At 43.4% G+C, this 14,308-nt stretch overlaps 1 pseudogene; it reads left to right on the top strand.

Annotated features, from left to right (window-relative positions):
- Nucleotides 1-12,242: 12,242 nt before the first annotated feature.
- Nucleotides 12,243-12,740, top strand: LOC134368056 (diablo IAP-binding mitochondrial protein-like; annotated as a pseudogene).
- The last annotated feature ends 1,568 nt before the right edge of the window (nucleotides 12,741-14,308 follow it).

Raw genomic sequence — 14,308 nt, forward strand, 5'->3', positions numbered from 1 at the left:
TTTTTTCTAATTTTTATTGAATCAAAATTGATTATACATATTTTGGGGGTTCAACATTGAGATATGTTGATCGAATCAATATTACTAGCATATATATTGTTACAAATTGTAATTATTCTTCGTGTCTCTTGTCCAATCCCTCCCCATACCCCTTTGTCTCCCCCCACCCCAATCACCCTAGATTTCTTCTCTCCCTCTGAAAGAATAATGGTTACTTTGTTGATTTGCTGCCTAAATGATCTGTCCAATGCAGAGAGGTGTGATCAGGTCCCCCAATACTATCATAGAGCAGATGTCTCTTCTGTCACTATGAAATGGGCTCTGTGGAGACAGACATCCTCCTCCTTTCTTTATCTCTGCCGATGACTCTCCTTGTGTCATCTCACTCCAATGGTTGGCAGACCATCTGTGTGGTGGTTGTGGCATCTAGCCACCTTCATGGCAGCCATGGTTATCGTGGTGGCTGTGGTGGACCACCCACATGGAGGAGATGTTTTTGGCCTGCTCCATGGTGCTTGCAGTGTGCCTGGTTGTGGAGAGTGTCCGATCCCTGGTTCCATGCCCCAGGTCCCCGAATGGGTCCTGAGGTCCTGGCAAAGTGTGCCTGGTTGTGGGAGGGGGGTCCAGTCACCAGCTCCTTGCCCTGGGTCCCTAGGCATACCCTGAGGCACTAGCGCAGGGTGCCTGGTTGTCAGAGGGGGAACCGGTTCCCCTCTCCATTACCCAGGTGCCAGGGCAGGCCCTGAGGCACTAGTGCAGTGTGCCTGGTTGTGGGAGGGGGGACCAGTTCCTGTCTCCATGACCCAGGTGCATGGGCAGGCCCCAAGGTGCTGGCACGGGGTGCCCAGTTGTGGGAGGGGGTCCGGTCCCCAGCTCCATACCCCAGGTCCCTGCGTAGCCACCAGGGCATTGGCATGGGGTGCCTGGTGGAGGGAGGGGGTTCTGGTCCCCTTCTCCATGCCCCAGGTCCCAGGGCAGGCCCCAATGTGCTGGCATGGGGTGCCTGGTTGTGGGAGGGGGTCTGGTCCCCTTCTCCATGCCCCAGGTCCCAGGGCAGGCCCTGAGGCACTGGCATGGGGTGCTTGGTTGTGGGGGGTTGTCCAGTCCCCTTCTCCATGCCCCAGGTCCCAGCTCAGGCCCCAAGGCACTCATGTAGGGTGCCTGGTTGTGGGAGGGGGGTTCTGGTCCCTGGCTCCATACCCTGGGTCCCCAGGTGGGCCCTGAGGCATTGGCATGAGGTGCCTGGTTGTGGGAGGGGGGTCCAGTCCCCTTCTCCATGCCTCAGACCCCTGGGCAGGGCCCTGATGTGCTATAACAGCATGCTTTGTTGTGGGGGGTGGTCCAGTCCCTTTCTACATTCCTTGGGTCCCTGGTCAGGACCTGAGGTGCTGGCAAGGTGTACCTGGTTGTGGGAGAAAGGTTTGGTCCCCTTCTCCATGCCTTGGGCCCCTGGGCAGGGACCAGTCCCAGGTCCTTATCCCAGGTCCCTGGGTGGGCCCTAAGGTGCTGGCATGTTGAGCCTGGTTGTGGGAAGGGGTTCGGTCTCCTTCTCCATGCCCTGGGTCCCTTGGCAGGACCCGAGGTGCTGGCATGCAGAGCCTGGTTGTGGGAGGGGGTCCGGTCCCATTCTCCATGTTTTGGGTCCCCGGGCAGTCCCCAAGGCACTGTCATGGCATGCTTGGTTGTGGGAAGGGGGTCTGGTCCCTGGCTGCGAGCTCTGGGTTCCTGGGCAGGTCCCTAGGCATTGGTGGTATGCCTGTATGTGGGAGTAGGATCCAGTCCTTGGCTGCAATCCTTGGGTTCCTGGGTGGGGCCCTGAGGTGCTGGTGGTGTGTGTGGTTGTGGGTGTGGGTCCTGCCCCTGGCTCCATGCTTCATGTACCCTGGTGGGCCCCAAGACATTCATGGTGTGCCTGGGCTGGAACTAAGTTTCTGTCCTTTGCTTGCTTCTAACCCAGGGGAACTTCCTGTGGGAACCAGTACTTGAGCTCTGTGGTTGAGGTAAATTGCTGCTTTGCTGCTGTTTCCCTAGGGAAGACTTTTTGTGCAACTCAGGGTTTAATGGTTGACCTTATAGGTACTTCTGGCTCTCCAGATACTCAGTGCACCTGGGTTGTGTAGAAACTCTCATCTGGGCCTGAGTTTTTTCATTGAACAGCACCCCATGCAATTCTGCATTCCCGACCAGTCTCCTCTGAGTGGTCCTGCACTGATTGGGGGGTGGATTGGCTGTCCTTGCTGTGTCCCAGTGTTCTCACAGTGGGCCCATCTCCCCACTGCCCATGCTCCAAACACTTCCCATGGCATGGGCCATGCACCAGTCCCTTGTGATGACTCACCAGCCTCTGAGTGGCTCCCCTTTTTCAGCTGTTCTGGCTCCTCACTCCTTCGTGGGTCCATGGGAACCCTGTTAGTGGTCTTGCTGTCCTGGGGGCCACCAAAGTCCTCTTCTCCTCTTCTGCCTCCAAGTAATTCCATCTAAAGGGCACAGCTGTGGCTTCTGCCGGCTCCTGCTCCATGTGCTCCAGCATTAAAGTGGCTGCAGTCCAAAACACTGAGAGCAGTTTTTTCTTTCTCTCTTCATGGTTTCTCCCACCTTCATGAGTTCCATAGGTCTCTCCTCCTCTTCACCTGAGCTCCAGTGACCCCAGCTTGGCTGTTGTTACATTTTTATAGTTGTAAATTTGTTGATTTGTGGGAGAGAGTGACACTGGGGACCATCTATACCGCCATCTTGACAGGAAGCCCCAGTTTAATTCTTCTACATACAGAAGTCCAATTTTCCCAGCACCATTTATTGAATATGCTGTCTTTTCCCCAATTTATGTTCCTGTTGCCTTTGTCAAAGATCAGCTGGCTATAAGTCTTTGGGTTGATTTCTGGGTTTTCTGTTCTGTACCATTGATCTGCCTGTCTGTTTTTAGGACATACCCTCACTTATAACTGTGTGGAAAGATAGAATGACAAGACTGAAACAATTCCCTGAACTTTCAGAGTACTAGAGATGGGGGGCAGTTGGGGAGGGATAGGTTGGGTAAAGGGCATAAAGAAAAATCAAGACATGTATCAATCATGTGCTTATAATAAATATTATTTTTAAAAACTTTACATTTTTACCTTTCATCTTTAGGTATACAATGCACACAACTGATTTTTGTGCCATTTTTTCACATGCATATTCAATGGACCCAGCACCATTAATTGAACTAACTTTTCCTGACCTGACCTGCCAACCCCAGTCTCCAAGGCAGCAGTTCCAGACTGGCACCCTCTGCAGGATCCAGGTCAGGTGAGTCCCTGACCCAAGAGGCCCGAACACTGACTCCCAGACCCCGAGGCAGCCACAGGCAGCTGAGCATCAGCAAAACTCCCTGCTACTGCTGCAGACAACAGGGTGGAACAAGTGGACCATGAAAGCCTCTGCTACAATGACTAAACACCAAAGGAGAGATACTAGAAATATGAAAAACCAAGAAAGTATGACACAACCAAAGGAATATAATAACACTCAAGTACTAGATCCTATAGAACAGGTAGTCCTTGAAATGACTGAAAAGGAATTTTAAGCAACAATTCCAAGGAAATTCAATGAGATAAAAGAAGACTCAGTTAGGCAACACAACAAAATGAGAAAAAGTATTCAGGACCTGAAAGAGGAAATGTACAAAGAAATCAATGTCATGGAAATGAATGTAGCAGAGCTTGTGGAGCTGAAGGATTCATTCAATGAAATATAAAACACAACAGAGAGCTTAACCAGCAGGCTAGAACAAGCAGAAGAGAGAATTTCTGACCTTGAAGATGGCCTGTTCAAAATAAAACAGGTGGCCAAAAAGAAAAAAAAGAATTAAAAACTTGAAGAAAATCTAAGAGAGATAACAGACAAGTGTAACCATGCAAATATCCAAATCATGGATATTCCAGAAGGGGAGGAAAAAGGAAATGGCATTGAAAATAGATTCAACAAAATAATGGCAGAAAATGTCCCAGGTATAGGAAGAGATACAGATCTTCAGATTCAGGAGGCTCAAAGATCCCCAAACATATTCAACACAAAAAAGTCTTCTACAATGCATGCTATAGTCAAACTGGCAAATCTCAAAGACAAAGAAAGAATCTAAAAGCTGCAAGAGAGAAGTGTCAAGTCACCTATAACAGAGCCTCTATCAGACTAACATCAGACTTTTCATCAGAACCCCTAAAAGGCAGAAGAGAATGAGAAGATATATTCAAAATACTAAAAGACAAAAATTGCCAGCCAAGAATATTTTATTCAGCAAGGCTGTCCTCCTGAAATGAAGGACGAATAGTATATTTCCCAGACAAACAAGAACTGTGAGAGTTCGCTACCACACAACCAACCTTACAAGAAATACTCAAGGGAGTACTGGGTCTGGTACCTGAAAAACAACCATCACTACCATAAACACTGAAGAAAGAACAAAACACACCAGTAAAATAAAAATGCCAACAATAAAGAAAAAAGAGGTTTACCTACCTTCCCAAGAAACGAACAAACAGAGAAGACAAACAGGAAATCAGAAAGAAAGGAACAAAAGATATTTAAAACAACCCAACAAAAATCAGTAAAATTCCAGGAGTAAATCAACACTTTTCAATAATAACTCAATGTAAAAGGATTAAATTCCCCACTCAAAGGATGCAGACTGACTGGATTAAAAAGATGGACCCAACAATATGCTGCCTTCAAGAGACTCACCTCACCTCTAAAGACATACATAGACTAAGAGTGAAAGGATGGGAACAGATATACCATGCAAATAGAAATGAAAAAAGAGCTGGAGTAGATATTCTTATATCAGATAAAATAGGCTTTAAACCAAAAACCATAAAAAAGATTTAAAAAGGCCACCATATAATGATAAAAGGATCTATCCTGCAAGAAGACATATCATATATACATACATGCACCCAACATCAGAGCAGCAGATTTATAAAACCAACACTAAGAAAGAGACAGACAATAAAACCATTACAGGAGGGGACCCAAGAACCTCACTTGCATCATTGGACAGATCATCTAGGCAAAAAATCAATAGAGAAATGCAAGATCTAAACAACACTTTAGACCAATTGGACTTGGCAGATATCTACAGAACATTCCATCCAACAACCTCAGAATATTCATTCTTCTCATCAGCACATGGAACATTCTCCAGTATAGACATGTTAGGTCACAAATCAAGTCTCAACAAATTCAAAAAATTTGGAATTATTCCATGTATTTTTTTCAGATGAAACTCTGGAAACTATACAAATACATGGAAATTAAACAGCATTCTACTTAATGACATATGGGTCCAGGAAGAAATTGAATAGAAAATCAAAAAATTTATTGAAACTAACAAAAATAATGGACACATCATACCAAAACCTGTGGAATACAGCAAAAGCAGTACTAAGGGGAATATTTATTGCATTAAATGCTTACTTCAGAAGAATGGGAAAATGGCAAGGAAACAACCTACCACTTCACCTTAAAGAACTAGAAAAACAAGAAAAATCCAAACTCAAAGTTAGCAGATGGAAAGAAATAATTAAGATCAAAGCAGAAATAAATGAAATAGAAACCCATAAAATGATACAAAAGATCAACGAAACAAAGTTGGCTTTTTGAGAAGATAAATAAAATTCACAAGCCATTAGCAAGGCTAACTAAAAAAAAAGAAGAGAGAAGACAGAAATAACAAAATTTAGAAATAAAAAAGGTGATATTAAAACTGATACTTCAGAAATCCAAGGAATCATCAGAGACTATTAAAAGCAATTATATGGCAACAAATTTGAAAATCCGGAAAAAATAGATAAATTTCTGGACATACACAAACTACCAAGACTGAGCCAAGAAGATATAGAAAATCTGAACAGACGAATAATAATCAAAGAGATTGAAGCAGTAATCATCAGTTTCTCTACCAAAAAAAGCCCAGGACTGGATGGCTTCAGTACAGAATTCTACCAAACCTTAAAAGAAGAATTAATACCAATTCTCTACAAACTATACCAAAAAATTGAAACACAGGCCATTCTCCCAAACTCATTCTATGAGGCAAACATCAAACTGAAACCAAAACCAGACAAGATACAACAAAATAAGAAAACTACATGCCAATATCTTTGATGAACATAAATGCAAAACTTCTCAATAAAATACTAGCTAATAGAATACAGCAACACATGCATAAAATTATACACCATGGTTAAGTGGGATTCATCCCAGGGATGCAAGATTGGTTCAACATACACAAATCAATATATGTGATACAGCACATCAACAAAACCAAGACAAAATCCATAGGCCATCTCTATAGACGCTGAGAAAGCAATTTGATAAAACTCAACATATGTTCATGATAAAGACTTTCTATAAAATGGGTATAGAAGGAAAGTATCTCAACACAATTAAAGCCATATATGACAAACCCACTGTCAATATTATCCTGGATGGGGAAAAGTTGAAAGATTTTCCCTTAAGAACAGGAACACGACAAGGATGCCCACTCTCTCCACTCCTATTCAACATAGTGTTGGAAGTACTAGACAGAGCAGTCAGGGAAGAGAAGGAAATAAAGGGCATCCATATTGGAAAAGATGAAGTCAAACTGTCCCCATTTGTAGATGGTATGATCCTATATAGAGAGCAGCCTAAAGACTCTACAAAAATACTCTTAGAGTTGATTAATGACTTCAGCAAAGTTGCAGGATAGAAAATCAACATGCAAAAATGAGTAGCATTTCTATAATCCCACAATGAACTAGCAGAAAAAGAAATCAAGAAAGCTAGCCTATTTACATTAGTCACCAAAAAAATAAAATACCTAGGAACAAAAGTTAATCAAGGATATGAAATATCTCTATGATGAGAACAACAAACCACTGTTGAGAGAAATTAAAGAGGAAACAAGAATATGGAAACATATCCCATGCTTTTGGACTGGAAGAATTAACATTGTGAAATGTCCATACTACCCAAAGTAGTCTACAGATTCAATGCAATATCCCCATCAAAATTACAATGACATTCTTCTCGGAAATGGAAAAAACAATTCAAACTTTCATATAGAATAACAAAAGTTCATGAACAGCCAATGCAACCCTGAGCAAAAATAATAGTAGTAGTAGTAGTAGTAGTAGTAGTAGTAGTAGTAGTAGTAGTAGTAGTAGTAGTAGTAGTAGTAGTAGTAGTAGTAATAATAATAATAAAGCTGGAGGCATAACACTACCTGACTTTAAACTATACTACAATGCTATAGTAACCAAAACAGCATGGTACAGTCAGAAATAGTCACACAGACCAATGCAACCTAGAAGAGAATCCAGAAATCAATGCATACACCTACAGCCATCTGATCTTTGACAAAGCACCAAGACTACATGCTGGGGAAGAGACTAAAAAGCTTCTGCACAGCAAGGAAGTAATTAACAGAACAAAAAGACAACCAACAGAGTGTGAGAGTGTATTTGAAAAATATACATCTGACAAAGGATTAATATCCAGAATATACAAGGAACTCAAAGTACTTAGCATAAAAACAAGTAACCCAATTAAAAAATGAGCAAAGGAGCTGAATAGGCACTTTTCAAAGGAAGATGTACAAATGGCCACAGACACATGAAAAAATGCTCAACATCACTCAGCATTCAGGAAATGCAAATCAAAACCACTTTGAGATACCATCTCACTCCAGTTAGGATGGCTAATACCCAAACAACTGAGAGTGATAAATGCTGGTGAGGTTGCGGAGAAAAAGGAACTCTCATACACTGTTGGTAGGACTGCAAAATGGTGCAGCCTTTATGGAAAATGGCTTGGAGGTTCCTTTAACAATTACAGATAGATCTACCATATGACCCAGCTATTCCACTGCTGGTAATATACACAGAGGAATGGAAATTATCATGTTGAAAGGATACCTGTACTCCCATGTTTATTGCAGCACTATTTATAATAGCTGAGAGTTGGAACTAGCCCCAGTGTCCAACATCAGATCAGTGGATAAGGAAACTGTGGTATATCTACACAATGGAATACTACTCTGCTATAAAAAAGAGTGAAATACTACCATTTGCAGCAAGATGGATGGACTTAGAAAAAAATATATTAAGTGAAATAAGTCAGGCACAGAAAGAGAAATGCCACGTGTTCTCACTTATTTGTGGGAGCCCAAAATAAATAAATAAATAGATATACAAACAAATGGTTGGGGGGCTGGGAAGAAGACACAACAATCACAACAATTTCTTGAACTTGTTAAGACAAGTGAACAAATATGATGTTGATGGGTGGGAGGGGGGAGAAGTAGGGGGAAAGGAGGAATTGATAAAGGGACACGAACATCAACTACATTGTATACTGATAAATTAAAATTAAAAATAAATTAATTGAAAAAAGTGATATATGCCAACATATTTAGGTTTATAATTGCAGATTATTCTTAACTCTTTCTTTAAATAACACACCGTGGACTGCTTTGGGAAAAGGGGACTTTATCATCCATCCAGCAATTCCTCTTCACATGTCACAGTATGTATAATAAATTTTTTTCTTAACAATAAATAAATACATACATACATACATATACAAACAAATAAATGGGGGAGAAAAAAAAGGACACAACAATCACAATTCCTTGAACTTGTTCAGAGAAGTGAACAGATACGCTGCTGAAAGGGGAGAGAGGGGGGGGGAAAGGAGGAATTGGTAGAGACGTGAAAATCAACTAGGTTGTATATTGATAAATTTAAATTTTTAAAAAGTAAAAAAAAAAAAAAACAAACCTGGCATCAGATTACAGGTTAAGGATGCCAAAAAAAGAAAAAGGAAAAAAAAAAGAATAGCCTTTTCTTGCTGCTCTCCATTATCACCTTTGTCATAAATTAAGGGTCTGTGCTCATGTAGATTTGTTTCTAGAATCACCATTCTACTCCATTCATTTGTCTATCCATATGTAAATCCTACACTGTCTTCACTTCCACTTTCAAACAAGATGGGAAGATGCACTTGTCTCTATTTCTTATGTAAGTACAGGTATCTCTTGGTATCTATAGGGGATTAATTCCAGAACCCTCCTCCCCATACAAAAATCCATAGATGCTCAAGTTCTTTATATAAAATCGTGTGGTATTTGCATATAACCTACGCACATCCTCCTGTATACTTTAAATCATCTCTAGATTACTTAGAATACCAAATACAATGTAAATGCTATTAAATAATTGTTATACCGTATTGTTTAAGGAATAAGAAAAGACTGTGTATATTCAGTACAGACACAACCATTTTTTAAAAATATTTTTCATTCCTGTGAGATGCAAAACCCACAGACATGGAGAGCCAACTGTCTAGCTTAATTTAACAGTATGTACATATAAAACAAAGAGAGAAGACTATGAAAGGTGGAGAAAAGAAGGCAGAGAAGCCAGGGACCTCGAGAATCTATGGCCAATATGGCAGTAAGTCCCTTGGTTTTCCTTTTGCTTCATATCCAGGACTGAGTGCTGAAAAAAGAAGAAAACCAGAAATGCCAATGGGAGCAGACAAAAACAAAAGAAAAAGATGGAAAAAAAGACAGTTTTCTCTATCCAGTGGAACAGGAAAAGGGGCAGCCAAACAAGACAGAAAACTTTTGGACAATAGCCTCTTACTCCAGTGAAACAATATGAAAAATCTTGTAGCCCCATCCCACCCACACCACTAAAGTCCAAGTGGGGAGCTTAGACTCCCTCTCTTACCTAAATGTAAAGTCACCCCTCCTCACACCACAAGGGTGGTGTCAGAGAAGGCTAAATAAGAGAATGGAACTTTGATTTTTACCTGGTGGTAACAATGCCCAACCACTGGTGTCAGTGGAGAATACATGGGGAATCTAGATTTTCAGCCCCAACTAGCAATAACAAGGTGCCCCTCCCATTCCCCACTGGAGTGTTACCTAGTGGAGAGACAGAAATTTTATCTTCCCCCCAATGTTAACCTCCAACCTTACTTAGTTGTAAAGTAATTGGGGAGCAATTATCAGACACCCCTTCTTCTCCCAGCCACAGTAATGTCATTAGAAGCCTAGTAGTAAGCCTAAATTCCATTGTCACCAAGCAATAAAAGAGAACCCCTATCAAGAACTGGATACTAATGGAGGCTGACTGGGGATCCTGGTCTTCCGTGCCCACCTAGCAGTAAGGAGAGTCACCTACTTCTCCCACTGGAAGTGGTATCAGACAAGTCCTGCTAAAACAGAAGATTTAAATAAAATCTAAAAATTCATAACGTAACTATGAAAACCTCACCTTAAGTGGAGGCAAGATGGTGGACTAGAGATGCCTGGTTTCCTCCCACAGAGAAGGACCAGAACAGCTAATAGACAGCTAAATGTTGATGGGAGCATCTGCAGAAGAGTGCAAGAGTGCAGCAGGAGACTGGTAAGATCCCTGTGATATACAAAAGCCCAGAATGCTAGTACAGAGAGGAGAGAGAGGCACACTGCCTCAGCCACTACATCTCCACCACTGCAAACAGTGCAAGACGGTTTTTCCCTTGCAGGGGGAAAAGGTAGGCAGAAGGCCAACAACAACCCCCATTCTCACTACAGAGGCCTGCAGTTCCAACTGCAGTAGGATTTCACAGCCCTTGCAAACCCAGAGCCAAGGGTGGGAAACTTCCTAGAACACATGCATTGCATTGCTCCAGAACAGGAGCACATATTGTGCACTCCCCACTTCCTGCTCTTGTGATTGAAGCTGATACACTATGGCACCATCTTGAAACCAGAGCCATTGCGGGAGCACGCCCTGTGCTGCCCCAGCTTTAACACTCCACCATCATCCTGATGCACTCAAATGCATGGCTACAGTGCCCTGATCCCAACAGCTTGGAGTCTGGGCCAAGGAGTGGCTGTGATTCTAGTCCTTAACATCTGGGAAACCAAACCTAGCTCAGCAGAATTGCCATATCACCACGCCCTTAGTGAGATCAGACAAATGGACCCACCTTCAGTGGACCTGCCCCCACCCCCCACCATCTCACTACGTACTGCACCCCTGCTCACCAAACCTGGAAAAACAGTTCAGGGGGGTCTACCATAATGAACACATCCCCAAGCCAACAGAGCTAAAGCATATCTGCACCCTCCCACAGAAGTGGCCAAGTGGTTTTGCCCTTGAAGGACCCACCTCCCAACCGCACCAACCAGCTGGCCAAGCATGCTATCTGCATGCCTGCCTCACAACTTCATCCATCACCCGAGAAGCAGCTGGCTGGGCCCCATCTCTGCAGACCCACTTCATAACCTTTCCCACTACCCAAGTAGCTGCTCAGTGGCCTCACTCATGGCAAACCTGCCTCATGATTTCACCCACCACCTGAGAAGTGGCTGGCCAGCCCTGCTTTAAGCAGGCTGGCCCTGCAACCTTACCCACTACCTGAGAACTGGCTTAGCAGCTTATCATTGGCAGACACACTCCTAAGCAGATGAGGGAAGCACAACTTCACACCTGACCCCAAGAAGTGACTCAGTAAACTAGCCCCTGGAAGATCCTCACTCAGCTAGCTAAGCCAAAGCAAGCCCATGCCCACAGCTCAGAGAAACAGCCCAGCTGTCACACCCCTGGCAAACCCACCCCTGGGTCTTCGAGCCATTGCATGCCCATGCATCTGAGTGAGAAACAGCCAGGCTGATGTGCCCCTGGCGAGTTCACTCACAGTCAAAGAATCAGCACAGTGATTGTGCCACTTACATACCATCCCAAGGCCCTGAAACACCACACACTCACATCCCCAGCCTGAGAATCAAACCAGCAAACCCATTCCTAGTGAGCCAGCTCCTGGGACGTCTGACCCAGAGTGTTCATGTGCATATCCCCAGCCTGAGAACCAACCCAATGAGCCCACCCCTGGCAAAGTTGTGCCACCACTGCCACACACCTCCTAAGAATAGGATGCTGAGTCACTTGCAAACATAGCAAATGTGGATTACAGCTGAAGAAACTACAGAGTCTATACTACTTCATCCATCCAGAACAAAGCCATTGTACTCTACCCAATCAACACATTAGTAGGTGAAAGTCTTTCCCCACACAACTACTCTACAAAACTGAAAGAGGCAACTGTTCTGTCAGATACACAGATATCAATGCAGAGAAACAAGAAATACAAAAAAAAAAAAAAAAAAAGGAAATATGACACTACCAAATAAACACAATATGGTGTGTCTGGCATATGCCTGCTGAGGGATGGCGGCTTTAAGGAGTTGGCTGTTGCGGAGCATATCCTCCCTCTTCAGGTACAGACAGTGTGTTCATGTCATGGCTAACTTTAAAAAGCACTGCTTCTCAGAATTGATAAGAACCATGGCAAAAAACTGGGGTAATTAGATTTGGTGTAACTCTGTGTGCAGTTCCTATCACAAAGAAATCAGAACCTCATTCTCTCAGTAATGATGCATTAATGAGGAGGGCAGTGTCTTTGGTAATAGATAGTACCTCTACCTTTCTCAGACCACATATGTATTGAATAAAGCACTGAATATACAAAGGCTGTTTATACCCTAATCTCTCTGCAAAAACAATATACAAGTTTACTTGGGAAAATGAATTCTCAAGAGGAAGATGATGTATGGTGGTGATTATAGGGACAGAGTTGAGATAACTTCAAAACAAGAATACTTGAAGCTGGAAACCACCTGTATGACTGCAGTTGGTCTTTCAGAGATGGCAGCAGAGGCTATGTAACAAACTGAGGCACACTTAAAACAAAATGGCACAGGGAGGTGGTAAATTATAAAATGATAAACTGAACAATTATTAATAAAAAGAAAGCTACCCAAAAAAGCAAACAACAGTGACAGAAATTCAAGAAAGGATTCAAGGCAAAAATAATAAATAAATAAATAAATGGGACAAAGAACAATCCAAGACAATACCTATCATGAAATGTATACCTAATAAGGCAAAAACTGATTTTTTAAAAAAAGGGAGAAATTGAGTTTTATACACATCTCAGAAACTCACAGGCAGTCTGATCAAGATGGTGGAATAAGCGGTCTCCAGCATTGCCGTCTTCCACAATCAACCAATTTACAACTATAAAAAGCAACAACTGCCAAGCTGGGGCCACTAGAGCTCAGGGGAAGAGGAGGAGAGGACTATGGAGTTCATGAAGGCAAGAGAAGCCATGACGAGAGAAAGAAAGGACTGTTCTGACTGTTTTGAGCCCCAAACACTTCAAGTCTGGCCCTGGTGAGGACATGGAGCAAAAGCTGGCAAAAGCCATAACTGTGCCCTTAGTATGAAGTTGCTTGGAGGCTGCGAGAGAGAAGAGGGCCTTCATGGCGCCCAGGGCAGCAAGACCACTAATAGAGTTCCCATGGACACACACAGGATCAAAGGGCTAAGGACAACTGAGAAAAGAAGCCACTTAGAGGCCAGTGAGTCATTGCAAGGGACCAGCACATGACCTGTCCCATGAGAAATGTTTGGAGTGCAGGGGGTGGGGGACACAGGCCCACCAGGGCAACATTGGGGCACAGCATGGACAGCTGATCTGTCCTCCAATCAGCACAGGATCACTCAGTGGAGACTGATTAGGAATATAGAACTGCAGGGTGTTCAGTTTGCTGAAAAGAGTCAGGCCCAGACCAGAGTTTTCACACAATCCAGGTGTATCAGACCTTACAAGACCTGGAAGTGCTTACAAGGTCAACAATTAAAACCTGAGCTGCACAAAAAGCCTTCCCCGGAGAATCAGCAGCAAAGAAGCAATTTAGCTCAACTGCGGGGTTCAAGTGCTGGTCCCCACAGGAAGTTTCCCCATTTTAGAAGTAACCAAAGGACAACAAATTAGTTCTAGTGCAGAGTTTAAGTGGTCGGAATAGTGAATAATCCAACACAGAACTGAAAGAACAAACAAAAAACTCGCAGATCAGAGACAAAGTTCTGATATTAACCAGTAAAGGTCTAACACCACCAAAAAACACTTATAAAACTTAGAAGGACCAGAAGCTCCCCAGGCTCCCAAAGCTAGGGTGGGGGGAGGACTGAGGGCCTTAGCCATGTCCTCCTGGTGTCCAAATCCATCCCAGTGATGACCACAGAGTCTCTGCCAGAAATGTCCCAGGCTTCTGAGCCAGGGTGGTGGAGGGCTGAGGGACACCTAGCCTAGTAATGCCTACCAAGCTGCCACTAGAAGCACCCAGGGCTCCTGGGGTGGGGGCAAGTAAGAACCTCAGCCATGCCCCACCCCCCAAGTCCACATCCAGCCCAGCCAAGACTGAGCCACGACCAGAAGCTCCTTGGGCTCC

The sequence above is a fragment of the Cynocephalus volans genome, chromosome X (genome assembly GCF_027409185.1).
Source record: "Cynocephalus volans isolate mCynVol1 chromosome X, mCynVol1.pri, whole genome shotgun sequence".
Lineage (NCBI taxonomy): Eukaryota > Metazoa > Chordata > Mammalia > Dermoptera > Cynocephalidae > Cynocephalus > Cynocephalus volans.